Source organism: Lissotriton helveticus, chromosome 1_1 (genome assembly GCF_964261635.1).
Source record: "Lissotriton helveticus chromosome 1_1, aLisHel1.1, whole genome shotgun sequence".
NCBI lineage: Eukaryota > Metazoa > Chordata > Amphibia > Caudata > Salamandridae > Lissotriton > Lissotriton helveticus.
This window is the reverse complement of record NC_136057.1, coordinates 411146900-411174341: the sequence shown is the minus strand read 5'-3', so window position 1 is coordinate 411174341 and position 27442 is coordinate 411146900. Positions and strand designations below refer to the sequence as shown.

At 46.0% G+C, this 27442-nt stretch overlaps 1 protein-coding gene across 1 annotated transcript in view; it reads right to left on the bottom strand.

Moving 5' to 3' along the window:
- Nucleotides 1–27103, bottom strand: part of FAR2 (fatty acyl-CoA reductase 2) — a 499288-nt gene extending 472185 nt beyond the window's left edge. Inside the window, exon 1 of the mRNA XM_078673760.1 lies at nucleotides 26968–27103. The gene's annotated coding sequence lies outside the window, so the exon portion shown is untranslated. The remainder of the gene's footprint in view (nucleotides 1–26967) is intronic.
- Between the last annotated feature and the right edge of the window lie 339 nt (nucleotides 27104–27442).

Here is a 27442-nt window from a genome sequence, read left to right as displayed (position 1 = left end):
CGATGTTGCCTTTCCTCACCCCCTGGTAGTGAGCTTTTGGGTGTATGGGAGATTTCCAGCAGTGCCACCTGAACAAAGAGTCCTGGCAAGCATAAACCTGACTGGAGGAGAGGGGCCAGCTGGCCACCCTGCACTGCACCGCATGTCATACACAGTGCCTGGGAGTCTAGCACAACAATGGCCCGCATGCATAAAGGGTCGCTGTCGACATTTGGCCACTCCTCCGTGCCGGTGAACCGAGCAGCTGGGGATCGCTGGCCACCGGGGCAGGTGACAGAGGACACCCTGGACTTCAAACTAGACTCTGTACTCGCAGGGGGTACCTCCCACGAACATACAGACACTTCCCTTGAGGGCCGTATAGGCAAAATCACGTTGACTTGACCCTGGAGCGTGCAAGCTGACTTACAAGGTACTTAACATTGAGCAAGACCTGGCCAAAGTCTTCCCGATTACCCTGACCGCAGCATTGGAGGAACAGGAGCTAATGGCACATGTTAAGTCTCTAGAAAGAACAACGAAGGATGTGGAGGGCTGCTCCTGGTGTAACAACGTGAGGGTGTTGGGTCTGCCGAAGGAAGCAGAAGCGCGGATGCAGTGGCGCATACTGAGACATGATTGTGTGATCTACTGCCAGAAGGTGCACTTTCGCCATTCTTTGTTGTGGAGCAGGTCCATCGATTGCCACGAGTCGCCCTCTGCCGGCGGTCAGGTCCTAGACCCTTTCTCTTCCACCTCCTACAGGGATCGTGACACTGTCCTGAGGGAGGTACGTAAGCTGGGGGAGGTGAAAGTGGGTATGACCACAGTTATTTTCTTCCCTGACTATGCTACAGGGGTGCACAGGCAGAGGGGGTTGTTTCAAGTGCGTAAACGACACCTCCGAGAGTTTGGCATCCAATACTCTCTCCTCTTTCGGTGAAGGCTGCAAGTAGTCTCAGATGGTGACCATCAATTCTTTGACACCGCTGAACAGGTCTGGACCTGGCTGCAATCTACTGGTCGACAGGTGCTGCGGGCAGGGAGGGAAGGGTCTGCGCAACAAGCTGTCCTTTGCAGAGCCAGTCATAGTGGGAGGTGTAGGAGGAGCAGGCATACCCCACCACAATTACATGCCACCCCCAATCTGAAGCGGGTTACACAAGAGAAGTGGAAGGCTCTGCATGTGGCGGCAATGATGCGCAATTGCATTCGGAGACAGGAACCCAACACTTTCCCTGAGTGCTAACCCAGTGACATGGGCTCCACTGCGATGTGGCCATCTGGTGCGGAGTCCATGGGGCCTTCCTCATATGGCAGATTGGCTATTTGGAGGTTTACCGGTTGGGAGTCGCTCCTTCTTCCACGGTTACAGACAGCTCCGGAGAGTCACTGGCTTTCTGCGGTTCCTGATCCCCAGCTTCCTGTTGCTAGAGTTCTGGTCTAGAAAGGTCAGCACTTAGAGGAGAACAGGTCCAGTCGTCACCCAAAGGGAACGGAACACTTGTTCAGGTGAGTGATGCATGTCAAGGGTGGTGGTGGTGGTCTCCTTGGTGATCCTAGCTGCAACGGCAGGAGGTCCATGGTATCCCTGACCTTGCATAGGATGAATTGTAGGAGTTCTTCTGTTATCCATGGGCCTCCTTTTTAGAGGCACCTGTTACGTCACTTGTTTGACGTTCCGATGGCGCAATGTGCCACAGCATGTTTACAAGGCCACATAAATCCACTTTCCATGGCTTTTCATGTCCTTGTAAATATGTGACCCTTTCAAGCATTGCGTGAAAGGGCCATTCCATGGGTGCTGCTGTGGGTGTTCCCACTCCAAACCCATGGAATCTAAAGAACTCTGAGGTTTACATGAATCCATAAACCTGGGAATGCGTCAGAATCGGACACCACCCCAAGGGTGGTGTTTGGGAGGAGCAACAAGGATAAATGCATTCATTTCTCCTCTTTTTTCCCTTTTTCTATGTGTGCAGCATTCAGAAGCACACATAGAAAGAGGAAATTGCCTGGATTGATAGATTTTGCACATCAATCCACTCCGCAGCATAGGCTCCCTTGCACCATGGCACAAGGGTGCCTGCGTTGGTGCGTGGCAGCCATTGTGCACCAATGTAGAGGAAAAAGACAGGGGGGGCTTCTTTACGAGTCCCTTGCAACAGTTTAAAGCCTCAGGTGCATCAGTTTGTTGATGTCCTGGCGGCAGAAATAATGCGCCACTTTGCTCCATATTTACAAAGTGCTGAATCTAAGCATATAAATCACCTCGTAAAGCCTTACTCCACATTTTACATGTGTCAGGTATGATGTATGCAGAGTGGGCGTTCCCACGCAGTAAAGACTGATAGAAGTGGCACAGTGAAATCTATGAGATTTCACTGCGATGCTTCTAGGATGCCACCACATCAAAACCTTATGACTGCCTCATGGCAGAGGTAAGGGTGACACAGTTGCATATTGATCGGCATGCCCATGCATTGCTGGAGTTGCATCATGCTTGCGAAACAACTCCAGCAATGCACAGCTTTAGCTTCATCAGGTACGTCAGGATTCCTGACGTATCGGTCAATCCTTGCGACATGGAGCGCTGTACATTGAATACGGCGCATCCATGATGTTGCAAGGAGGGCGTAGTGAAAAGTGTTGCATCACTGTTTTATCGCAGCGATGCAACATTTTTAGTAAATGAGGCCCAGGAACTTATCCTATCTTATTGAGAGTGCGCATTCCTGCCCTTTTGTTTTGTCGCAGGGCAGCGCAGCAACATTCCTTGCAGCTCTATTTTGCACCAAAACGTCTGAAATGAGGCCCCAAGTGTTTGCACCAATTTTAAGACCAGGTATTTTCTGGCATTAAAAACTGCCTCTAATTGGACTTCGCTGCAGTTTTTGGGGTTTTGCGATATACAAGGGAATACTTGTAAATATCGCGTGGTGTGTTTTGCTAGAGTTCTTACATGGAAATGCCTACCTTGCATCTAATTTTCAGTAAGTCACACTAATAGTAGTGCTGATGTGAAAAATTCACACTAATGTGCCGCTAACTGCAGTTATCAGCAACTTGTAAATACAGCGATAAAAAAACCCGGCCATAATGTCAAAAAAATTGACGCTATGGCGGCGTTAAGTCCATGTAAATATACCCCAAAGTATCTTAAAATCCTGGATTACAAAAATGCTTCACGCAGCTGAAGCATGCATCGGTTCCAGGAGGTGGTAAGCCTGTGTTGCGAGATCCTGTGTAGTCATCGAAGATCCAGTTGATGAGGGCTTGTGAACTGAAGCCTGGCATCGAGGATGTGTCGTGCAGTCGGGTCGATTCATCGGTTCCAAGGAGCTGCGAGGCTGCGGTGCAGAATCTGGCGTCGAGGCTGCCTATGACGCGAGATGTAAAGCACTGCGCATAAGATGCATCGCATAGCAGTGGTTCCAAAGGAGGTGCGGGCAGCGGCAGTGATGCGTGTCTTTCCGAGTGACCCATTCCACACAGTAGCGTTGATGAGTCGCTTCTGCTCGGGTTTGCGCCATACAGCAGAGAAGATGTGTCTGTTCCACTAGATACACAGAGGCTGGCAGAGCACCTTCAGCCCACTTCCAAGGGTCCAGGACTGGGGTAGTACCACTTGGCAGGGTAAACTCACAGATGGCAAAGTCCAGGTGCAGGGTCACTGGAAGCCTATTACATCCCTGGGGTTGCAGATCAGGAGGCAAGCCAACTAGCGCTTGGAGTCACTTGGGGATTCTGGGTTCAAAAGATGCAGATCCAGTCCATCTCACCTAGGCAAGAGGGCAGTAGGCAACACGTCAGTACAGCAAGGCAGCATTCCTTCAGAGCAGCAGTCCAGCAGAGTGGCAGTCCTTTCAGCAGAACAGCAGTCCTTCTTCCTGGCAGAGAATCCATAGGTTCCGAAGTGTACTAAAGAGTTGGTGTCTGAGTTCCAATATTTATACTCAGTTGTGCCTTTGAAGTGGGGAGAAGCTTCTAAAGGCATGCCTTATTAAGTGCACAGCTCCCCTGCCTTCCTGGCTCCAGACTACCTATAGGGGGTATGCAGCCCTTTGTGCAGAGGCAGGACACAGCCTATTTTAGTGTAGGTGGGGCAGGTCAAGCTCCTCGCTCCCATCCTGCTAGTTATAGCCCATCCAGACACACATAACCTCCCTGTTGTGTGAAGCTGTCTGGGAGAGATGCACACAGCCCATTTGTTAACTAGACCCAGTCATGTGACCTAGAGACAGGACTCAGGCACCAAATGGCTAAGGAAGGAAAATACCAACTTTCTAAAGGTGGCATTTTCAAAATTGTATTTTAAAATCTCCATAAGTCAAGATTTTTCATTACAATTCCAGAGACAACAAACATGAACAAGTTACCTGTTCCCATTTGGAAATTACCCTTATAAAATATAATAAGGTAACTCCAATGTTATCCTATGGGAGAGGTCAAGCCTTGCAGTAGTGAAAAATGAATTTAAACGTTTTTCACTACCAGAACATGGAAAACGTAGAATACATGTCCAACTTTTTTAAATACTCTGCACCCTGTCCTCTGCTCTGTCTAGGGTCTACCATAGGGGTGACATATGTATCAAAAAGGAAGGTTTGGGCCTAGCAAAAGGTTTATTTCGCCAGATTGAAATGACAGTTTAAAACTGCACACACATAGGCTGCAATGGCAGATTGAGACATGTTTAAAGTGCTACTTAAGTAGGTGGCACAATCAGTGAAGTAGGTGGCACAATCAGTGTCGCAGGTCCACTGATAGCATTTCATTTACTGGCCCTGTGCACAGATAGCACCACATTACTAGGGACTTACAGGAAAATTAACTATGCAAATGTGGATGTAAACCAATCTTACCATGTTTTAAGCAGAGAGCACAAGTACTTTAGCATTGGTCAGCAGTGGTAAAGTGTGCAGAGTTCTGAAACCAGCAAAAACAAAGTCAGCCAACAGGAGGGTTGAAGGCAAAAAGTTAACGGGTAAACCACATCAAGGATCCCAGATCTAACAACAGTCATGAGTGATAGTACACCTTCCTACCAAACCCTCAAGTAGTGGCGAGAAAGGCAGGCATCCAAGGCAAAATGAAGAAAAAAGTGTGGCTCCAAAAATGCCAAGGTTTCCAAGACTCCAGCGGCAAGTTTAGGTAGCCATTAGATTAATTTGACTTTCACCTTTTCATACAGAAGATTCAGGATGGCCCCTATCACAATACTTGCAATATTTTGTTTTAGTTTGCCTTTCACTTTGTGGAATCCTTGTCCACAGTGACTGCCATCATAGATAAAGCATCACTGTAAACAAATGTTTGCAATGGAAATGTGTTAAGGAATTTTGCTGTAAGGTTTCATTTCTTTTTATTATAACCTTTGAGCCCTCCTCTATATTGCTTTTTAAACATATCTGCAGTCATAACAGTGGAAGCTAGGGTTTGTACTCCTTCAGGTTCCTGAGACAGGAGGGTAGACTTTCTTCAGATTATTCACAAGTCCAGGAGTGTTCTATGAAGGTACTAGAGATGCCACATTTATGTCTAGTGCCAGCCTGCGGGTGGGGGAAACTCCTGACCCCTCCCTAACCAGTGGAGTAAACATTCCCAGGGGCGACCCACTTTTGCAGCACTTCTTGTCTGTTTTACTGTAAGCTATCTCACGGCTTACAAGGCCACTCTCTACCTACCAACGCTAAAGAAACCTTAGTTCCCTAGTCAGAGTTTCCTGTGCCCACCAAGAGGTGTGCCTCTGATAACAGGCAAACACTCCCTTGTGGTCACTAACACACTCCTTGGACGATGTCATCAGTGATGTAATCTGTGATGTCATCAAATATGTCATTTGGGATGTCATAAATTATGTCATAGAACATGTAATATAACATGTCATGAGTGATGTCTTATGTGAGTTCATAAGCAGTGCATGGTGGGGGGCAAGTTATAGTTAGCATCGAACAAAGAAATATTCTAGGTTTATGAAGTGAAACCTTAGAATAACAGAAAGGGAAAATAACTGCAAAAATACGAAACAGTAAACGCCAGTGCTAAGATCGAGAAAAAAAGTAAATATATGCGGCGCAAAAGTAAAGGTGTGTAAAAATGTAAGAGGCGGCCATGAAGAAACAACAGGTGCCATCTTTGGAAGGTGCATAATGTGAAAGTGAATGTCATGAGTCTTGCCTACCGAAGGCAATAGTAGAAACAAAGGTAACAATTACAGGGAACTTCACTGGCTCCGAGTGGAGAGACGTGTGAAGTTTAAAGCCTTAAACTACATGTACAAAAGCAGGCACGGCTCCAAGATATTTAAAATCCCTGGTGACGACGTATTTCCCAACACGCACACTGAGGTCGTCCACCCAAGAACTCTTTTGTGTACCTAAGGTCAGACTTGCTAGGATGGGCGGGAGGTCCTTTGCCTTCATAGGTCCTAGGCTCTGGAATTCCCTCCCGCCTGCCATTCATGCGGAAAGCTGCTACGGCCGTTTTCGGAAAGCAGTCAAAACCTGGTTGTTTAACCAATAACCTATTACCCACTGTATGTTGCTCCAATCTCCATTAGCGCCGGGAAACCCTACTTGGGTAGCTGTCGCGCTCTACAAACTGAAAAAATAAATAAATAAATAAATAATAAATAACAATATTGTGCACATAGTAAAAATGAAATTATTCATTGAAAACAACTGTATTCTATACGATCATTAAGGTCATTAGGCTGGCAAGAGTCCAGTTTTTTTATCCCCATTAGTTCCTTTTGCAGTAATCTTTTTCGGTTATCCACTCCCTCCAGTAGGTTAACTGTTTCTAATACCATAAATCTTAATTGACTGATGTTATGTCTGTAGTTGTTGAAGTGAACTGCTATTAGTGATTTTTCAGATTTGGTTCTGATGTTACTCGTGTTCAGTCAATCTCACTTTAACTTTTCGTTCTGTTTTGCCCACATAAGTGAGTCCGCATGGGCAGGACAACAATTTTGTTCTGCCGATATGCTCAAATCTTTTTATTGCACTTTCTAGCAGTGAAGTGGGATAATTTCTTTCTTTAAATTTTGTGATCATCATGTTTTTGTTTTTTTCAAAGATTTCATTATTAGATGAAATTCTTTTGACTCAATATCTGCGAGTATGGTAGGTGTTTTTTCAAAGAAATTTGATGGCAGCTGGTAAAATGCAAAGTATTGTTTCTGTCTGTATTTTTTCTATAGATATCGGTAATCAGTTTTTTACCCTGTTTGATAATTAGTACATCCAAGAATGGTATTTGATGCAAGTTCATGTTGTATGTAAATTTAATCCGATAATCAATGGTGTTCAAGAATTCTAAAAATTGTAAGAGGTCGGATGTTTCCCTCTTCCCCTTTTGGGACCCCCCCATTTTTCTTAGACTCCGCTTGACGGTTCACTCCGAAACTTTCCAGGAATTAGCTGAGGTGGATGTACTTGTTTTTGAGAAACTTTAACCCTTTGCTGCGGGGATTATTCACCTGCTGTGCTGGGGGGTGTGGGGGGCGCGCACAGCGCCCGCATGCTCATGACGAGCTCAGCTCGTCATGAGGCACGGCACTCCTGTGCTCATGACTAGCTGAGCTCGTCACAGGTGCATTGGCTCCCCTGGAACGTTCAGTACAGGAGGGGAATTCTCCCCGCACCTGAGCGTTCCACCGGCCATGACGAGCTGAGCCTGTCATGAGCACCGGAGCGCCGTGGCTCATGACGAGCTCAGCTCGTCATGAGCATGGGAGGGGTTAATGAAGATTCTTCAAACGGGTCCAAATATATTAGCAAACCAAAAACTGCTCCATATATGGAAAAGCACACCTAACTATAAACTACCTAATGGCAACTGCCACTAGGTAATATATATTTATATGTAGATATATTACCTACCGGCGGTTGTCAGTAGGTAGTTGTAGTTATGACCTAGTTTCAATAGACAAATCGTTTTTTGTTTTGGTAATAATTTTGGTGTTGTTTGACAAACCTTCACAAATTTTTCAAAACTAGAATGCCAATCACTTCAGCTGCTGTCTTGAAAATGTTGGTGGCCGAGAAAAAAAGGGGGGTCCCAAAACACATTTTCCCTATGCAATTTCCCATAGGGATTTTGAACGCGACTACAACTTGAACCGCTAAATGGAATTACACAACGTTTGGTAGAAAACTAGCTCTTTTTCCAGAAAGAGCCCTTTTTGTAACCTGTGTAAATCTGTTCAGTAGTTTTTGAGTTATTAAAGAAAAATATGTATGCATACCTAGGGACGCAAATCCTCCGTGGATCCGACAGATCTCATGATGAGATCGGATTCTCGGCCAACACTTTAATCAGGAAGTGTTAGCACCCTCTTGGGACTCGGGACTGAGCCAGAGCCCTCCAGAAATGCTAAAAACAGCAAAAAGGGCAGGGTTGGAATACCCAGACTCTCTAGGCTTGGTGCTGGGGTCCCACAGGGATCTTGCCAGGGGCCAAACATGTTTTTTTTATAATTTTTAACATGAAATCTTGGCATATCCGCAAATCCATGGTAAAAGAGGGGTGCAAGGGGGGTGCAAGTGCCACCCACCCCCAGGTCATTTACGGCCCAGGGGAACGCCATCACCCAACTAAGTCCCTGTGTCCTGTAATGGTGGCCACAACATTTCTTCTCATGTTGCGGTCAGCCAATCACATCAGCCGACACAGTGAGTGGTGTCCATCTGCAGGGGTTTGGCTGCCCTCCGGGGGTTTTGGCGCAAGACCTAGCAACAGACCAGGCCCTGCAGCCAACTCAACCCTGTGGATGGCTAGGCACTTCAGCCAGATCCCATCTGTGCACAGCCAAAGAACGAGCATGGCTGGGGGTTGGGCAGAGGGTCTATCTGCAGGTCATGTTACTCCACGGGCCAAGGCCGTGTATGGCAAGGGTTTAGCTGCCCTAAGGGGGTCAGGCCTACTCTACGCCATGGGTGGCTGAAGGCCATGCACAGCAAGAGATTGCCAGGCGCAGGGGGTTAGCTGCCCTGAGGGACTGGCCACAAAAAAAAAAACTAGAAAATTCACTGAAGGAAACAAAGGTTAAAGTGACATTATAGTTGGGTGAAAATGTTAGTTTAAACATAACATATCAAAGCAAAAAAAGACACAAATTCACCAGTTATAGTTATTTTAAGGAACTATAACTTATGCCCTCGCCATGCACTGCTAATGATTCACATATTCTATAACATCATTGAAAACATCACAGATAACAACTGAAATGACATCATTGATGACAACACTGTGCATGGTGAGGTAGGACTCACTTTAAAGAGGTAGGCTATGGGGCAGAGATTTTCCTTCAAGTTATTACAGCCAAAGTTCAAGGCTTTGAACTTTGAACCTCTGCCTTCTCACTCTTTATAGCACTACTGTTCTCGTACTTTTTTGCAAACATCATAAAACATATGTGTTCTTTAAACCTTGCGACAGTATCTTTTTGTTTTCAGTATTTTGGCACTAGGACACTCAGTGCCCAGATAACTGCATGCTTAATAAATTAAAAATCAACCAGTCAAGGCAAACATGTCACACTGTACCTAATTGCACAGGAACAACCGGCACCAAATAGAGGACGTACTGTACCAGTGCAAGACAAAATCCCACACAACCATGGTCCATGACCAAATACACACACTTAAAACTACTTTTCAATCAAGTAGGAGTCCCTCACTGAGGATACACCGTAGTCCACTACAAAGCAAATATTACCATTGCTCACTGATGTACATCTAGTAATCAAGGGAGAATGGACCACTTGTCCTGTTACACCATTGTGCTCCAGTGCACATATCAGCACTGGCATGTAACATACAACTGCAGATAGTCCAGTGAGCCAACAGTTCATCTAGTGAGTCTTCGGTTACACCCGTGTGTAACGCCTAGCAGGACTCAGACCCTCATTTTAAGTTTAAGCACTGACTGACTCAAAATGCTGCACACGCCACATGCTGGAACAGTCAAATACAGGACACAAACAAACACAGGACACTACAGTTCTTCCCTGATCCACAAGGAAATAGCACAGGACACAACACTCTCTCAACAAATTAGTCTACCCTGCAGTGCTTTCCGGATTCTTAAAAATGTCGTCATGTGGCAGGATTGTTGAAAGGGTAGGCAATATATGTTGTGTAAAGCATGACAGTAAAGCAACTGAGTGCTGAAGAGTTGGCTCAGCTGAAGATGAGATGGCAACCCCTGCATTTAGCCAAGGGTCGCTTTTTAGCCGCTCTATGGGCTGGAGCGGTGGGGGCCATCATGGTTGCATGGTTCTGTCTGAGTTCTCACAGGATGAGAGACTGGACGTTCAATCCACAGCTTTACGCAGGTACTAGGCATGTCATGATGTCATCGAAGGGGGCTTAAAAACACCCTATGATCGAGAAGCTGCTTCTTTGCTCTCCGGCCACGCGACTCGATGGAGGAAGGATCCAGACACACCTATCCTGCGGTTGGGAGCTGCTTTGCCAAACACCCACCCACCCTCGCCAGGAGCAAGAGAATGAAATTATTGCCGAAAAGAAGGGGGCTACCCGACAAATTTGGCTAGTTTGCTGGTTTGACCCCTTGATGGGGTAATGAGTATCTGGGTACGGGGCTGGCTGGAGGGGGGGCTGACCTGCTGGTTGTCCTGCACCTTTCGGCCCTACCCTGGGTTGCCTAGTATTGATTATTGATGGAGACATCGCTTGGAGGCTGGTCAGGCCACAGGTGCATTGGCAAGGGCGGTGCATTATGAGGTACCCTGGTGTTGTGTGCATTTGTAGTGATTTGTATGTCATGTGTCATCTCTCACCTAGTCAAGAGGAGAACTTGCACAAGTGAATGTTGATGGCGTTATTGGGGGCGTTTTGGGGGGGATTAAACAGAAGATGCTTTGCTGTCTGTAATGCGACCATTGGTAGGGGCATGCACCTGGGGGAGCTGATCCTCAGTGTTGAACTGTGTACGACAGCTGAGTCATGGTCTAATGTATTTTAACCTTACATAGTCAAGTGTCACTAGCTGCAAAATCTGTATGATGTATTTACTTGGTTTCCATATGGCTGATGGATGTAACTGCCGTCCATTCCTGCGTTGACTATTGACAGATTAAATAGCTACGTCTCGGTATATATGAGGAAGTAGAAAGTTTTGAACAATGAGTTCTAGTAGAAAATATATTTAGTTGTCAAAATGTTTGCCTGGGAATCCATCATAGGATTCTGAGGTACAAGGAAGTGCCAGGCTCAGCCCCGGGTGAAATAGTCCCTTCATTCAAGGGGTGGAACGGTCAGCCAAGAACACGTTTAGCAGGAACGGAGCCCTGGGGCGCGATGGACGGGATTTTCAAGCTGCACCTTTTAGCCTAAACCCGAATGATAAGACTCGAAATCCGCCATTCCTAGCAGGGCCCTTCCCGACAAGGAGTCGGGCACTTGACTGATGCACGGTTTGCACACATTACATTATTTATTGCGAAGGCCAGACACGTTTTACCTCGTAACACCCTGATTCACAAAGCAAATTATACTAAAACAAGAAACCTACGGTGGAAATAGGAGCATTCACCATCGTAAAATTCTAAAATTAGGAATGGTGGGTTGTTGCCCTCGTAAATGGGGCCGAGGTTTAAAAACGTTTCCATTATTGGTGGAATTTCCATGTCTGCAAATGTGCTCTACGAAAAGCAGGTAAACATCCACAAAAAAGGAAGTTTATGAGCATTCATACACACATTTCCTATGCAGTTCACATTCAATACACCGTAATTACTTCAGAGGGCAATAGTAAGTGCGCATTCAAGGTACGAATGGGGGATAGAGGAAGGTAATTCAGCATATTTTCCGCATGGAGAAAAATTAAAAGATTTCGAAACGCAAATGTACTTTCGCATTTCATTTAAAAAAGTGGAGTGTATTTCTTTATGGGGAAATTATTACGGATGTGCGTGTTCCTGCAAATTGCGCGAGTCTGAAATCCCCCGAAGCACTTCTGAATTCCTAACGAATTCCATAAAAGCTGATTTTTTTTTCTCCACATGCAGGTGGAAACATATTTCAGTGCATTTCCGACAGGGCCCTTTCGAGTATCGGACCCATCATTACCGGCTTCCAATGATTAACAGCTGATCATGCTGGTGCCTGCCCCTCTGACGCCATCCTTGTCACATCAGATCAGATCAAGCTGCGGCACCGCCCGCACACTTAAGTGATCCGCTAAGGCCCTGTCAGTTGATCTTCTTAGCGAGGCTTTACAAAGAACGCCACACTGTTCTTTCTCTGCGGCCCAAAACTCATTCTGTGGTGACTCCATCACTGTTCTCTCGCTGCTGCCTAAACCTCATTCTGTGGAAATGTCATCACTGTTCTTTTGCTGCTGCCTAGATCTCATTCTGTGTTAATTCCAACACTGTTCTTTCTCTACTGCCTAGACCTCATTCTGTGGTAATTCCATCCCTGTTCTCTCTCTGCTGCCTAGACCTCATTCTGTGGTAATTCCATCACTGTTCTTTTGCTGCTGCCTAGATCTGATTCTGTGGTAATTCCATCACTGTTCTCTCTCTGCTGCCTAGACCTCATTCAGGTCCTGCAGAGAAGCAGTTTTGAGCTGCTTTAGAGACGACGACGTGCAAATGGCCTGCCGACTGGTAAAATATCTTGGATTGGCAGAATCCAGGCTCAAATCGACGAGAGCATAAGCGGACACTGACATCACCTATACAATATGATCCACCTCCAGCCCTCGGACCGGGCAAGAGATCGACACTGACCAAGAACATAAAAGTACATTTCCCAAGAAGCACGAACACTCTGGGAGATGCCGGTCTGAAGGGGAGTGGATGAGATAGAATAACCCACATGCCGAAAGCAAGCGCGAGGACATATACACAATCTTTTTCCTAAAACAGAAATTTATCTGTACTTAATGCTGGATGATCATTGTCCCATTTTTTTAATGGTCTTAGACCGACCTTTTTAACCGTTTTCCTTTAACTGACCATTTTATTTAACTGCTAATAGCTATTTGTAAAGGTTTTTATTAACTGTACAATAAAGCATTTACTTACTTAGACCTCATTCTGTGGCAATTCCATCCCTGTTCTCTCTCTGATGCCTAGATATCATTCTGTGGTAATTCCATCCCTGTTCTCTCTCTGCTGCATAGATATCATTCTGTGGTAATTCCATCCTTTTTCTCTCTCTGCTGCCTAGATATCATTCTGTGGCAATTCCATCCCTGTTCTCTCTCTGCTGCCTAGACCTCATTCTGTGGTAATTCCATCACTGTTCTCTCTCTGATGCCTAGATATCATTCTGTGGTAATTCCATCCCTGTTCTCTCTCTGCTGCCTAGAGATCATTCTGGGGTAATTCCATCACTGTTTTATCACTGCTGCCTAGATCTCATTCTGTGATAATTCCATCCCTGTTCTCTCTCTGCTGCCTAGACCTCATTCTGTGGTAATTCTATCACTGTTCTTTCGCTGCTGCCTAGACCTCATTCTGTGGTAATTCAATCACTGTTCTTTCTCTACTGCCTAGACCTCATTCTCTGGTAATTCCATCCCTGTTCTCTCTCTGCTGCCTAGACCTCATTCTGTGGTAATTCCATCCCTGTTCTCTCTCTGCTGCCTACACCTCATTCTATGGTAATTCCATCCCTGTTCTCTCTCTGCTGCCTAGACCTCATTCTGTGGTAATTCCATCACTGTTCTCTCTCTGCTGCCTAGACCTCATTCTGTGGCAATTCCATCCCTGTTCTCTCTCTGATGCCTAGATATCATTCTGTGGTAATTCATCCCTGTTCTCTCTCTGCTGCCTAGATATCATTCTGGGGTAATTCCATCACTGTTCTCTCTCTGCTGCCTAGACCTCATTCTGTGGCAATTCCATCCCTGTTCTCTCTCTGCTGCCTACACCTCATTCTATGGTAATTCCATCCCTGTTCTCTCTCTGCTGCCTAGACCTCATTCTGTGGTAATTCCATCACTGTTCTCTCTCTGCTGCCTAGACCTCATTCTGTGGCAATTCCATCCCTGTTCTCTCTCTGATGCCTAGATATCATTCTGTGGTAATTCATCCCTGTTCTCTCTCTGCTGCCTAGATATCATTCTGCGGTAATTCCATCACTGCTGCCTAGATCTCATTCTGTGATAATTTCATCCCTGTTCTCGCTCTGCTGCCTAGACCTCATTCTGTGGTAAGTCCATCCCTGTTCTCTCTCTGCTGACTAGACCTCATTCTGTGGTAATTCTATCACTGTTCTTTCGCTGCTGCCTAGACCTCATTCTGTGGTAATTCCATCACTGTTCTTTTGCTGCTGCCTACATCCCCATTCTGTGGCAATTCCATCCCTGTTCTCTCTCTGCTGCCTAGACCTCATTCTGTGGCAATTCCATTCCTGTTCTCTCTCTGATGCCTAGACCTCATTCAGGTCCTACAGAGAAGCAGTTTTGAGCTGCTTTAGAAGAGACGACGTGCAAATGGCCTGCCGACTGGTAAAATATCTTGGATTGGCAGAATCCAGGCTCAAATCAACGAGAGCATAAGTGGACACGGACATCACCTATACAATATCATCCACCTCCAGCCCTCGGACCGGGCAAGAGATCGACACTGACCAAGAACATTAAAGTACTTTTCCCAAGAAGCACGAACACTCTGGGAGATGGTCTGAGACCAACCTTTTTAACCGTTTTCCTTTAACTGACCATTTTATTTAACTGCTAATAGCTATTTGTAAAGGTTTTTATTAACTGTACAATAAAGCATTTACTTACTTACTTAGACCTCATTCTGTGGCAATTCCATCCCTGTTCTCTCTCTGATGCCTAGATATCATTCTGTGGTAATTCCATCCCTGTTCTCTCTCTGCTGCCTAGATATCATTCTGTGGTAATCCCCTCACTGTTTTATCACTGCTGCCTAGATCTCATTCTGTGGTAAGTCCATCCCTGTTCTCTCTCTGCTGCCTAGACCTCATTCTGTGGTAATTCTATCACTGTTCTTTCGCTGCTGCCTAGACCTCATTCTGTGGTAATTCCATCACTGTTCTCTCTCTGCTGCCTAGACCTCATTCTGTGGCAATTCCATCCCGGTTCTCTCTCTGCTGCCTAGACCTCATTCTGTGGTAATTCCATCCCTGTTCTTTCGCTGCTGCCTAGACCTCATTCTGTGGTAATTCCATCCCTGTTTTATCACTGCTGCCTAGATCTCATTCTGTGGTAATTCCATCACTGTTCTCTCTCTGCTGCCTAGACCTCATTCTGTGGTAATTCCATCAGTGTTCTTTCGCTGCTGCCTAAAACTCATTATGTGGTAATTCAATCACTGTTCTTTCGCTGCTGCCTAGACCTCATTCTGTGGTAATTCCATCCCTGTTTTATCACTGCTGCCTAGATCTCATTCTGTGGTAATTCCATCACTGTTCTCTCTCTGCTGCCTAGACCTCATTCTGTGGTAATTCAATCCCTGTTCTCTCTATGGTGCCTAGATATCATTCTGTGGTAATTCCATCCCTGTTCTCTCTCTGCTGCCTAGACCTCATTCTGTGGTAATTCCATCCCTGTTTTCTCTCCGCTGCCTAGACCTCATTCTGTGGTAATTCCATCCCTGTTCTCTCTCTCTGCTGCCTAGACCTCATTCTGTGGTAATTCTATCACTGTTCTTTCGCTGCTGCCTAGACCTCATTCTGTGGTAATTCCATCCCTATTCTTTCGCTGCTGCCTAGATCTCATTCTGTGGTAATTCCATCACTGCAGCCTAGATCTCATGCTGTGATAATTCCATTCCTGTTTTCTCTCTGCTGCCTAGACCTCATTCTGTGGTAATTCTATCACTGTTCTTTCACTGCTGCCTAGACCTCATTCTGTGGTAATTCCATCCTTGTTCTCTCTCTGCCGCCTAGACCTCATTCTGTGGCAATTCCATCCCTGTTCTCACAGCTGCCTAGACCTCATTCTGTGGTAATTCCATCCCTATTCTCTCGCTGCTGCCTAGATATCATTCTGTTTTAATTCCATCTCTGTTCTCTCTCTGCTGCCTAGACCTCATTCTGTGGTAATTCCATCAATGTTCTTTCGCTGCTGCCTAGACCTCATTCTGTGGTAATTCTATCACTGTTCTTTCGCTGCTGCCTAGACCTCATTCTGTGGTAATTCCATCACTGTTCTTTCTCTACTGCCTAGACCTCATTCTCTGGTAATTCCATCCCAGTTCTCTCTCTGCTGCCTAGACCTCATTCTGTGGTAATTCCATCACTGTTCTTTTGCTGCTGCCTAGATCCCATTCTGTGGTAATTCCATCACTGTTCTCTCTCTGCTGCCTAGACCTCATTCTGTGGCAATTCCATCCCTGTTCTCTCTCTTCTGCCTAACCTCATTCTGTGGTAATTCCATCTCTGTTCTCTCTCTGCTGCCTAGACCTCATTCTGTGGTAATTCCATCACTGTTCTTTTGCTGCTGCCTAGATCCCATTCAGTGGTAATTCCATCACTGTTCTCTCTCTGCTGCCTAGACCTCATTCTGTGGCAATTCCATCCCTGTTCTCTCTCTGATGCCTAGATATCATTCTGTGGTAATTCCATCCCTGTTCTCTCTCTGCTGCCTAGATATCATTCTGTGGTAATTCCATCACTGTTTTATCACTGCTGCCTAGATCTCATTCTGTGATAATTCCATCCCTGTTCTCTCTCTGCTGCCTAGACCTCATTCTCTGGTAATTCCATCCCTGTTCTCTCTCTGCTGCCTAGATCTCATTCGGTGGTAATTCCATTACTGTTCTTTTGCTGCTGCCTAGATCCCATTCTGTGGTAATTCCATCACTGTTCTCTCTCTGCTGCCTAGACCTCATTCTGTGGCAATTCCATCCCTGTTCTCTCTCTGATGCCTAGATATCATTCTGTGGTAATTCCATCCCTGTTCTCTCTCTGCTGCCTAGATATCATTCTGTGGTAATTCCATCACTGTTTTATCACTGCTGCCTAGATCTCATTCTGTGATAATTCCATCCCTGTTCTCTCTCTGCTGCCTAGACCTCATTCTCTGGTAATTCCATCCCTGTTCTCTCTCTGCTGCCTAGACCTCATTCGGTGGTAATTCTATCACTGTTCTTTCGCTGCTGCCTAGACCTCATTCTGTTCAGAAAAAGGGGTGGTGATGAACAGAGTGTCTGAATTAAGCAGACCACTCTTACCCAGTCCAAAGATCAGGGCTTGATCCATCACCGTTATTTAGCTCACTGCCCCATCCCAGCTCAGAACCTGGCTATATGCAAATTAGTCTGTCCCTGGCCCAGTGCATCATGGGAACAGGGCAGACCAAACTACCAAGCCAGTTCTTCACCAGAAAGGATACAAGCTACCGGGGACCGGTTTCTGGCATTTCAGCCTCGTCGGCCCGGCTTGCTTGAATCCTGATGGAGCAGTGAGCAAGGGACTCATGTCTGAGTATACCCTGCCACACCTATAGTGGCCAAAAACGATTCAGAAAAGGGGGTGGTGATGAACAGAGTGTCTGAATTAAGCAGACCACTCTTACCCAGTCCAAAGATCAGGGCTTGATCCATCACCGTTATTTAGCTCACTGCCCCATCCCAGCTCAGAACCTGGCTATATGCAAATTAGTCTGTCCCTGGCCCAGTGCATCATGGGAACAGGGCAGACCAAACTACCACGCCAGTTCTTCACCAGAAAGGATACAAGCTTCCGGGGACCGGTTTCTGGCATTTCAGCCTCGTCGGCCCGGCTTGCTTGAATCCTGATGGAGCAGTGAGCAAGGGACTCATGTCTGAGTATACCCTGCCACACCTATAGTGGCCAAAAACGATTCCGAAAAGGGGGTGGTGATGAACAGAGTGTCTGAATTAAGCAGACCACTCTTACCCAGTCCAAAGATCAGGGCTTGATCCATCACCGTTATTTAGCTCACTGCCCCATCCCAGCTCAGAACCTGGCTATATGCAAATTAGTCTGTCCCTGGCCCAGTGCATCATGGGAACAGGGCAGACCAAACTACCAAGCCAGTTCTTCACCAGAAAGGATACAAGCTACCGGGGACCGGTTTCTGGCATTTCAGCCTCGTCGGCCCGGCTTGCTTGAATCCTGATGGAGCAGTGAGCAAGGGACTCATGTCTGAGTATACCCTGCCACACCTATAGTGGCCAAAAACGATTCAGAAAAGGGGGTGGTGATGAACAGAGTGTCTGAATTAAGCAGACCACTCTTACCCAGTCCAAAGATCAGGGCTTGATCCATCACCGTTATTTAGCTCACTGCCCCATCCCAGCTCAGAACCTGGCTATATGCAAATTAGTCTGTCCCTGGCCCAGTGCATCATGGGAACAGGGCAGACCAAACTACCAAGCCAATTCTTCACCAGAAAGGATACAAGCTACCGGGTTTTATCACTGCTGCCTAGACCTCATTCTGTGGTAATTCCATCACTGTTCTTTCTCTACTGCCTAGACCTCATTCTCTGGTAATTCCATCCCTGTTCTCTCTCTGCTGCCTAGACCTCATTCTGTGGTAATTCCATCACTGTTCTTTTGATGCTGCCTAGATCTCATTCTGTGGCAATTCCATCACTGTTCTCTCTCTACTGCCTAGATATCATTCTGTGGCAATTCCATCCCAGTTCTCTCTCTGATGCCTAGATATCATTCTGTGGTAATTCCATCCCTGTTCTCTCTCTGCTGCCTAGATATCATTCTGTGGTAATTCCATCACTGTTTTATCACTGCTGCCTAGATCTCATTCTGTGATAATTCCATCCCTGTTCTCTCTCTGCTGCCTAGACCTCATTCTGTGGTAAGTCCATCCCGGTTCTCTCTCTGCTGCCTAGATCTCATTCTGTGGTAATTCTATCACTGTTCTTTTGCTGCTGCCTAGATCCCATTCTGTGGTAATTCCATCACTGTTCTCTCTCTGCTGCCTAGACCTCATTCTGTGGCAATTCCATCCCTGTTCTCTCTCTGCTGCCTAGACCTCATTCTGTGGTAATTCTATCCCTGTTCTTTCGCTGCTGCCTAGACCTCATTCTGTGGTAATTCCATCACTGTTCTTTCGCTGCTGCCTAGACCTCATTCTGTGGTAATTCCATCCCTGTTTTATCACTGCTGCCTAGATCTCATTCTGTGGTAATTCCATCACTGTTCTCTCTCTGCTGCCTAGACCTCATTCTGTGGTAATTCCATCACTGTTCTTTCGCTGCTGCCTAAAACTCATTCTGTGGTAATTCCATCACTGTTCTTTTGCTGCTGCCTAGATCTCATGCTGTGGTAATTCCATCACTGTTCTCTCTCTGCTGCCTAGACCTCATTCTGTGGTAATTCCATCCCTGTTCTCTCTCTGATGCCTAGATATTCTGTGGTAATTCCATCCCTGTTCTCGCTCTGCTGCCTAGACCTCATTCTGTGGTAATTCCATCCCTGTTTTCTCTCTGCTGCCTAGACCTCATTCTCTGGTAATTCCATCCCTATTCTCTCGCTGCTGCCTGGATATCATTCTGTTTTAATTCCATCCCTGTTCTCTCTCTGCTGCCTAGATCTCATTCTGTGGTAATTCCATCACTGCTCTCTCACTGCAGCCTAGGCCACTCATGTGTGAGGCTTCTCAAGATATTCAGCACAGCTACCCGTATGGTATTGTATTGTAATTGCATTTATATAGCGCTTACTACCCCTGATGAGGCCTCAAAGCGCGCTACTCGGGACCCATAGAGGATTAGTGTTGAATTAGTATAGTGAAACATGCAGGTACATTTTAAGTGGTGGATAGGTTAGTCAGTTATTTGGAATAATAGCAGAAGGATAGAGGAGGACAAAGGTTTGTATTTATTTATCGCTCGCTTGTTGATGCATGCTATTCAGGAACTCTATAAAGGATTAGTGGTGAATTAATATGGTGAAATATGAGGTCATTTCAGTGGTGGATATTAGTCTGTTACTTGGAGTGAGAAGGATAGCGGATGGATAAAAGGGGAAGGACGATTTGCATTCATATAGCACTTTGTTAACCCTAATGGGTGTTGAAGCGCTTTTCTGGCGAGTAGCACGCCACTCCGGAGCCCATAAAGGATTAGTGTTGAAAATTAGTATAGTATAAATATGAAGTAATTTGAGTAGTAGATATGTTATTCAGTTATTTAGGCAGTATATTAGTATAGTTGAATATGGAATTTGAGAAGTGAACATGTTAGTCTGTTAATTTTGATTGAAAAGGATAGTGGAAGTATAAAAGTGAAGGATTTTTTTTTTTGGGGGGGGCTGGCCTCACTGGCTTGTGAACACAAAATGGTGGCTGGGGTGCACTGTTTTAGCACACAGGTCTAAGCACAGAGCAAAGGAGAAATTTGGAGGAAAAACAGATTTGTCACCAAGGAATGAGAGGGACAAACTACAGAGGTTGGACTGCAAATCCCACAATTCAACACACTAAATGGAGGCAATCATGGGCAGGGAAAATCACAAATTTAAAACACAACACGGGTGATAAAATATGCAATTACAGGCAGGCTAAAACTACATATTTTAACTGTAACAACCACAGGCATAGACAGTAAACACAGAAAATGAAAATCGTTTTTTCAACAACTTTTTGTCTTGGGAAGAGACAGCACTAGTCTGTCTCCTTACCAGTTTCTGGACTCTGCTCACTGCAATCTGGGGCACAAGTAGGCTGCAACTCACAAGATGGAGGAGAATGATTTGGGGTAAACCCAGCAAGGCCTTTAGGGGCCTGGGCAGGTGTGAGAGGAGGGCTCAGACTTGCCTGGTAGCTGAATAGCCAATGATCTGCTGGCCTGGGGGTGGGGTCTGGGCAGCTGTTTCTCCTGTTCAGAATCTCCTAGGAGACAGACCGGCTCAATCCACAACTTTGGACTTCTGCAGGTAAAGGCTTCACTAACTCAAAATCTAACTATACTGTTTGAATAAAGCTTTACTCCCCCTGTTGGCCAAAAAACCAAGTGCACAGGCCTCAGTAAATACAGTTTAAACAGCTCACAGAAGCACCCTCTGATGTAGAAAATCCCTTTTGCTGGGTGGGGGGGGGGGAGGGGAGGCAGGGGGGCTGGCCTCACTGGCTTGTTAACACAAAATGGTGGCTGGGGGTGCACTGTTTTAGCACACAGGTCTAAGCACAGAGCAAAGGAGAAATTTGGAGAGAAAACAGATTGGTCACCAAGGAATGAGCAATCACGCGGGGCTAGGGACAGGACAAGGTGTCAACACGGAGACGTATTTGAGGGGTGGATGGGGTTAAGTGAACGTGATGTGACATATGATCCCCCGGCATATTCTAAAATCAACATCCACAGCCAAATTGCAGGAGTTTCCCGCCCATTAGAGCCAGCAGTTCATCCAGAGATATTAAATGTTATTATGGTAATTAGCAGGAGAGCCTTTTTCAGTGTACCAGGATTCTTAACTAGCTTTTTGAGAGAAAATAATTATTTGAAATGGCAGCACAGATAGTAGATCTCATTCCTAAACAGCATTTCTCTCGTCCATAGCAGCAGGCGCTTGAGCACTCAATATTCGGACGGAGGTCAGTGAATGTTGAGCTAACAATCTCAGGTCAATCAATCAGTGCAGTTTATTTCGCGGATTACTCCATAAAACTTATAAAAAAAGCACCAATGTGTGTCTTTCAGAATATATACAATTACAAACGACAAACGGATACATACAGTTAATATTAAGATGTACTTACATGCATACAACCTCTTAAAACACCATAAAATAAAAATATATAGTTTATCAAGTATACAAATCATCTCAGAGTGTCTGTGATGTAAGTCCAGCCAGTGTGAAGTATACCTCATATGCTCAGATATTTGCCTTGTTTCTTAGAGACTGACATTGAACGCTACGTGGAGAACAATAATGTCGTCATACTAAAGACAATGCCTCAGTGGTGTCTGACTTAATTATGGCCATGTCTGAACTGGGGTGGTGTGGAGTGCAAAAAAACGATGGATTAAGGCCCAGATCTCTGTACTGGGGTGAATGTATGACAATGTTTTGTATTTTGTCCATCAACTGTTGTTTTGCATTTGTCACCCCGAGTGGGATGGGTATGCTCAGACGTGAGTCCCATGCTCTCCACACCACTGGAGTCAAGCTATCCTGGCTGAAGACGGCTGATAGCCAGATAGCGGTCCTAGGATGCTTGATTCCGGTCCAGGAAAGACATGGCTTGGCAGTTCGGGCTGGACTGTTCCCATGAGGCACAGGGTCTAGGCTCATTTGCATATGGCCATGTCTGAACTGGGGTGGCGTGGAGTGCAAAAAACAATGGATTTAGGCCCAGGTCTCTGTACTGGGGTGAATGTATGACATTGTTCTGCACTCTGTCCATCAACTGTTGTTTTACAACCTCTTAAAACACCATAAAATAAAAAATATATAGTTTATCAAGTATACAAATCATCTCAGAGTGTCTGTGATGTCAGCCCAGCCAGTGTGAAGTATACCTCATATGCTCAGATATTTGCCTTGTTTCTTAGAGACTGACATTGAACGCCACGTGGAGAACAATAATGTTGTCATACTAAAGACAATGCCTCAGTGGTGTTTGACTTAATTCAAAGTGCTGTGCAGTATTGTCTAACTCCCAGCGGTCGACACACGGGAAGGATCTGCTTTTTTTCTGATATTGTTGTGTGCTTTCCTCAGTTTCTGATACAAGTTTGCACACCTGACATATCGAATCATCCGAGTTTGGAATCAATCTTGAAATAAAACTATGTAATAGGTAAAATCCCCAGTGTAAATTTGACATGGAGGTATTTCGCTGCTGTTGGCACAATGTTATCAAAATGGGCCTCACATTTTGGGGGCCTTTATGACCCAAACGGGGGAGATCGGGATAACCCAGCCTGCTACAGGCCCATCTCCCTTTTGGATTCCCTAGGCAAGGTTGCCGGCAGACTTATCCTGGAGCGATTAAGGGGAGATCGGGATAACCCAGCCTGCTACAGGCCCATCTCCCTTTTGGATTCCCTAGGCAAGGTTGCCGGCAGACTTATCCTGGAGCGATTAAGGGACTGGGCCACAGAGAATAAGATCCTAACTGATTTACAGTTTGGGTTTCAAGAGGGCCTGGGCACAGTGGAGCAGGCCGTAAACCTGACTTTACTTATAGGCAAATACGCTGGGGCCAAAGGCGGTAAACTCCATCTAGTTTACGTGGACCTGAGTTCCGCATTTGATTGCGTAATTCATCTCAAGTTATGGGAGATCCTGAAAAACCTGGGTATAGATCCTGCACTGCTGAATTTTCTCCGAGAGTTATACTCGGATGCAAAAGCTTGTGTGAGATACGGCACCAAAGGGGAGCTTACTGAATCCTTTAACATCGAAAAAGGCGTAAGGCAGGGATGCGTCCTTGCTCCATTCCTATTTAACGTCTATACCAATGGACTGGAGCAAGCGATGCTAGTTGACAGTAAAGATCTCCCCTGCATAAGCACCCGCCCTATCCCTGCATTACTGTATGCAGACGATTCAGTCATCCTAGCTAGGACACCCAATCAACTTCAGATCCAATTAGAAAAATACTGTGACTTTATGTCTTCTCTTGGTCTCAAAGTCAATAAGTCTAAGACTTTTGTTATGAACATTGGGAAGAGAGCCCAAAAATGTAAATCTCTCTTTATTCAGAAGACCAGATTAGAAACTGCTAATACCTACCCCTATTTAGGTATTCTTATTGATAATCATTTGTCCTGGAAACCTGCCATATCCAGCAAAAAACTGCAGTTTCAACGCACAACATCAGCACTGACTTCGTTCTCTAGGAAACTGGGTAAGCCCGCTCCTACTGTGCTTCTGAAGATCTACCAAGCTAAATGCATGAGCGTGGCTACATACGGGGCTGGAGTCTGGGGCTATGTGTCTGCAGACGAGCTACAAACCATAGAAAACTACTTTTTGAAATACATATTAGCCCTCCCCCGTAGTGCTCCTACTTACGGTGCCCATGTGGAACTCGGTTGGGAGTATCTGACTGACATCATCAGATACCAGCCGATTCTACTATGGCACCGCATATGGACCCAGGAGCAATGTCATCTAACTAGGTCATTAATATCTGACTGTCTCACTCTGTCCCACTGGAAAAAGATTCCTTGGTTGTTATATGTATCAAAATTTTTGACAGATTTGAACCATCCTGCATATTTCACCGACCCTGAATCTCTATTGGGCATATCTAGAAAATCATTGAAAAAGCTATGTGCTGATCACTTAAGCGATCTTCGCCTGTGTTCTGAACTAGTCAAAAAGTCAAATGTTCATCTAACGATGGTCCAAAGTTCTTATGGCATTCAACCTTATTTGTCTTTTTTTCTGTCAAACCATGAGAGATATGTTTTGACCAGATTTCGGTTTGATGTATTCTATCGCCTTGTCTCACTGCCGGTGCCCTTAGACTGGTCACGAGAATTAGCAAACTGCCCCTGTGACGGTCTTACTCGCCAGTCAACACTGCATGTAACCTTTTTCTGCGCTTTTTATAAATCCCCGCGGAAACGTTGGCTGGTTCCATTGCTCCGGCATTTAGGTTTGAGAAGATGTAGACCGGCTCTTTTGGCACTTCAATACTTAGACACCCCGTACGTTGCCAAAACTGTTGCCTGCTTCCTCAAAGCCTGTTTGAAAACTCTTTTCCAGCTATTGGCAACTGTCTCCTAGGATTTTACTGACTACTGTGCTACTATTCTTGTATAAAGAGTGTTAGTGATTATTTGTAAAATACCTGCCTTTCTTAGCAGCAAATGAGCAAATTGAATTTTTATTGATTATTGTGCTATTATCCTTGTATATAGAGTGTTAGTGTTTACCTGTAAAATGCCTTCCTTAGAAGCCAATGTGCACATTGAATTTTTATAATGTTGTAAGTTTTTAAAACGTACTTTTTATGATTGTAAATTCAATCGAAATAAAGTTATCTTTTTGACTTGACTTGACCCAAACGTTTTATTTTTTTGGGAGTTTTATATAGTGCGAACTTGACCCGAATCGGGTATCAGAGCGCTTTACATAGCACTAGTTATGTTACATGATGACACACATTCATTTTGTTAGGCACGGGGATATTAAGTGATTTGCCCAGAATCACAGGAGGTTTAGCGTCATTACCGAGACTCGAACCCGGTTCCCTAGGTCCGAGGTCAAGCGCCCTAGCCGTTAGGCCAACTCCAAGTTGTTTCCACTAAACCTCCTTGATAAGCAGTTCTGTACCAGTTGCCCAGTGCACAGGACCAATATATTTCTTTTGGAAAGAAGCCCCATGCACCACCACTCCTGGAGTTACAGGACGGGTCTCCCAAAGTCAAGGAATGGAACCCGTTCTTCTCTTATCTGAACCACGATATGCTACAGTTTGCATCTAAAGAGTTATCGGTTCTAAAAATGCATCTTTACACAGCGTGAGTCTGGGAGAGGACCGCATTCTTATCCAGTAGAGTAGAGGTTTTAAATGAGAAATGCGTCGATTCTATTAAACTCTAGGTCGAAAAACAATATAGAGCATAGGGGTGCCCTGTGGTGAGCCAATCAGAGACTTTACAAACGTGTTATGTGCTCTGCTCAGAAGGACGACATTGCAACGCTCTGCTCCATAGATAGCAGCGCCCGGGGCCGCTGCACAGTAGATATGTACGTCTGGTGACACCTGCCTGCGAGTTGTTAAACTGTGCTGCTCTGTCTTGAACTACCAAAGGGCTCCCCAAGAAGTCAAAACTGTCGACTCTCTAGGAGGTGTCCCCCCACACACACAGTGCCACACCACCTTTAAATGACCTATAGGGATTTAAGACCATTAACTTTGTCTTTGGCGGATTATTCTCCCGCCCTGGGTACGTTCCCTGGTGATGCCCTTCTCGCCGTCTGCAGAATCTCCAATGCGTGCACGCCTCTTCGGCGTTTTACTCCCCAACTGGTAAAATGTAATTTTTCTTACCCTCCAAACCAGTCTCCCTCTCTGCTTTTTCTCTACCTCAAATTTCTCCTTTGGGTCCTATCGGCCTTTCACTTTTTTCTAATCACTATGTCTCCCAATTTTTCTTTTCTCTCTTTCTAACTACTCCTCACCCCTCATTCCCTCTGATTTCTCCCTTCTAATTTCCGTGTTCTCCCCTCTAGCTCTTTTTAATCTCGCCCACTCTAATTCCTCTCCAGCGAATTCTCTCTTCATCCCCTCTTTCTCTGTTTCTACTTCGTTTTTCACTCTTTCCTCCTCTCTGTTTCTCTTTCTCGCTTTCTCCCTCTCTCGCTGACCTTTTTCCTTGGCAAATACCTGCTGCATTCCAAGGAAGAGACGCTCCCCAGTGTCTCGAGGCAATATTCAGGCATGCCACCGTCCCCGCCCTGCCCGGACGGACCACACCTGTGCTCTGCCCTTCTCGACCTCTGCTTTCCATTTCCACCTTCAGGAGACCTTCCAGCGCGCGATACGTCTCTCACCCGGACAGAACCCCACACCTCCTGCTCACCCCACCCATGGACTCATGGTAGTCCTAGGAGCGGAGTCAGACTTCTGCCCATGTACCGTCCTACCTCTGACACGCATCTGCCTGCTTCATGGGTCGTAGCTACCACTGGTGCAGCAGGTGCAGTGGCACCGGGGCCCAGCGCCCTGAGGAGCCCTTTGAGCACTGCTTATTGCTTCCCCAAAAGCAGTCAATTGGAGCGTTGTATCTTGCTTGCACCGTGTCCCATTGCATTCTTTCTATGCTTCTGTTCGCCCCGAGGTTGAGGGAATGGCTTTTCCTCAAGCCGGTCTGCTACACATGCCCGACACTGCCCTGCCTTTGATCTTACTGCCACTTTACGCTCCAGTTTTACAGACTCAGTGGCGCTACCGACCTGCTGCCTCGTCCTCCTCCCCGCTGACCACAGAGTCCGTCTGTCTCACTCCTGCACCGCGCCGGTGCGTGCGGGGAAGCCAGCTGGGCTCCGACCGCCCCCTCCAAGCCATCCCTCCTTACCGTGTGCGCTGTCCTCCACGCCGCCCTCACGCCAGACCTGCCCGGGGAAGCCTCCTCTGGCCGGGCGGCAGCTCTTCGCCGGAGGGGAAGAGGTGGTAAGACCGAGCCGGCTGCCTAGGAGAGAGACGGCAGAGAGGGGGAGGGGCAGGGGGCTGCCGCTGGGGACGCTCCGCCACTCCCGCCCAGCGTGTCAGCGCCTCCCTTCCTCACTTACATCCTTCGTAAAGTTCTTAGAGTTCACGTTTTTAGGACTCAACACGCGCGTACTGTCCTTGGTTCTCACCTGGCGCTATTCTTCGCATACGGGATGAAAAGTTTCCTGCGTTTTAAAACCGTACGCCTTTTTACAGGAAAATATGTGCACACCTGCAGAGACATTTTAACTTCTATAGCAGTTAGAACTATCTTGCTGAGAGAACCTTTTATGCCTAGAATGAAATATAAATTCACCACAATGGAAAATAAAAATATACAC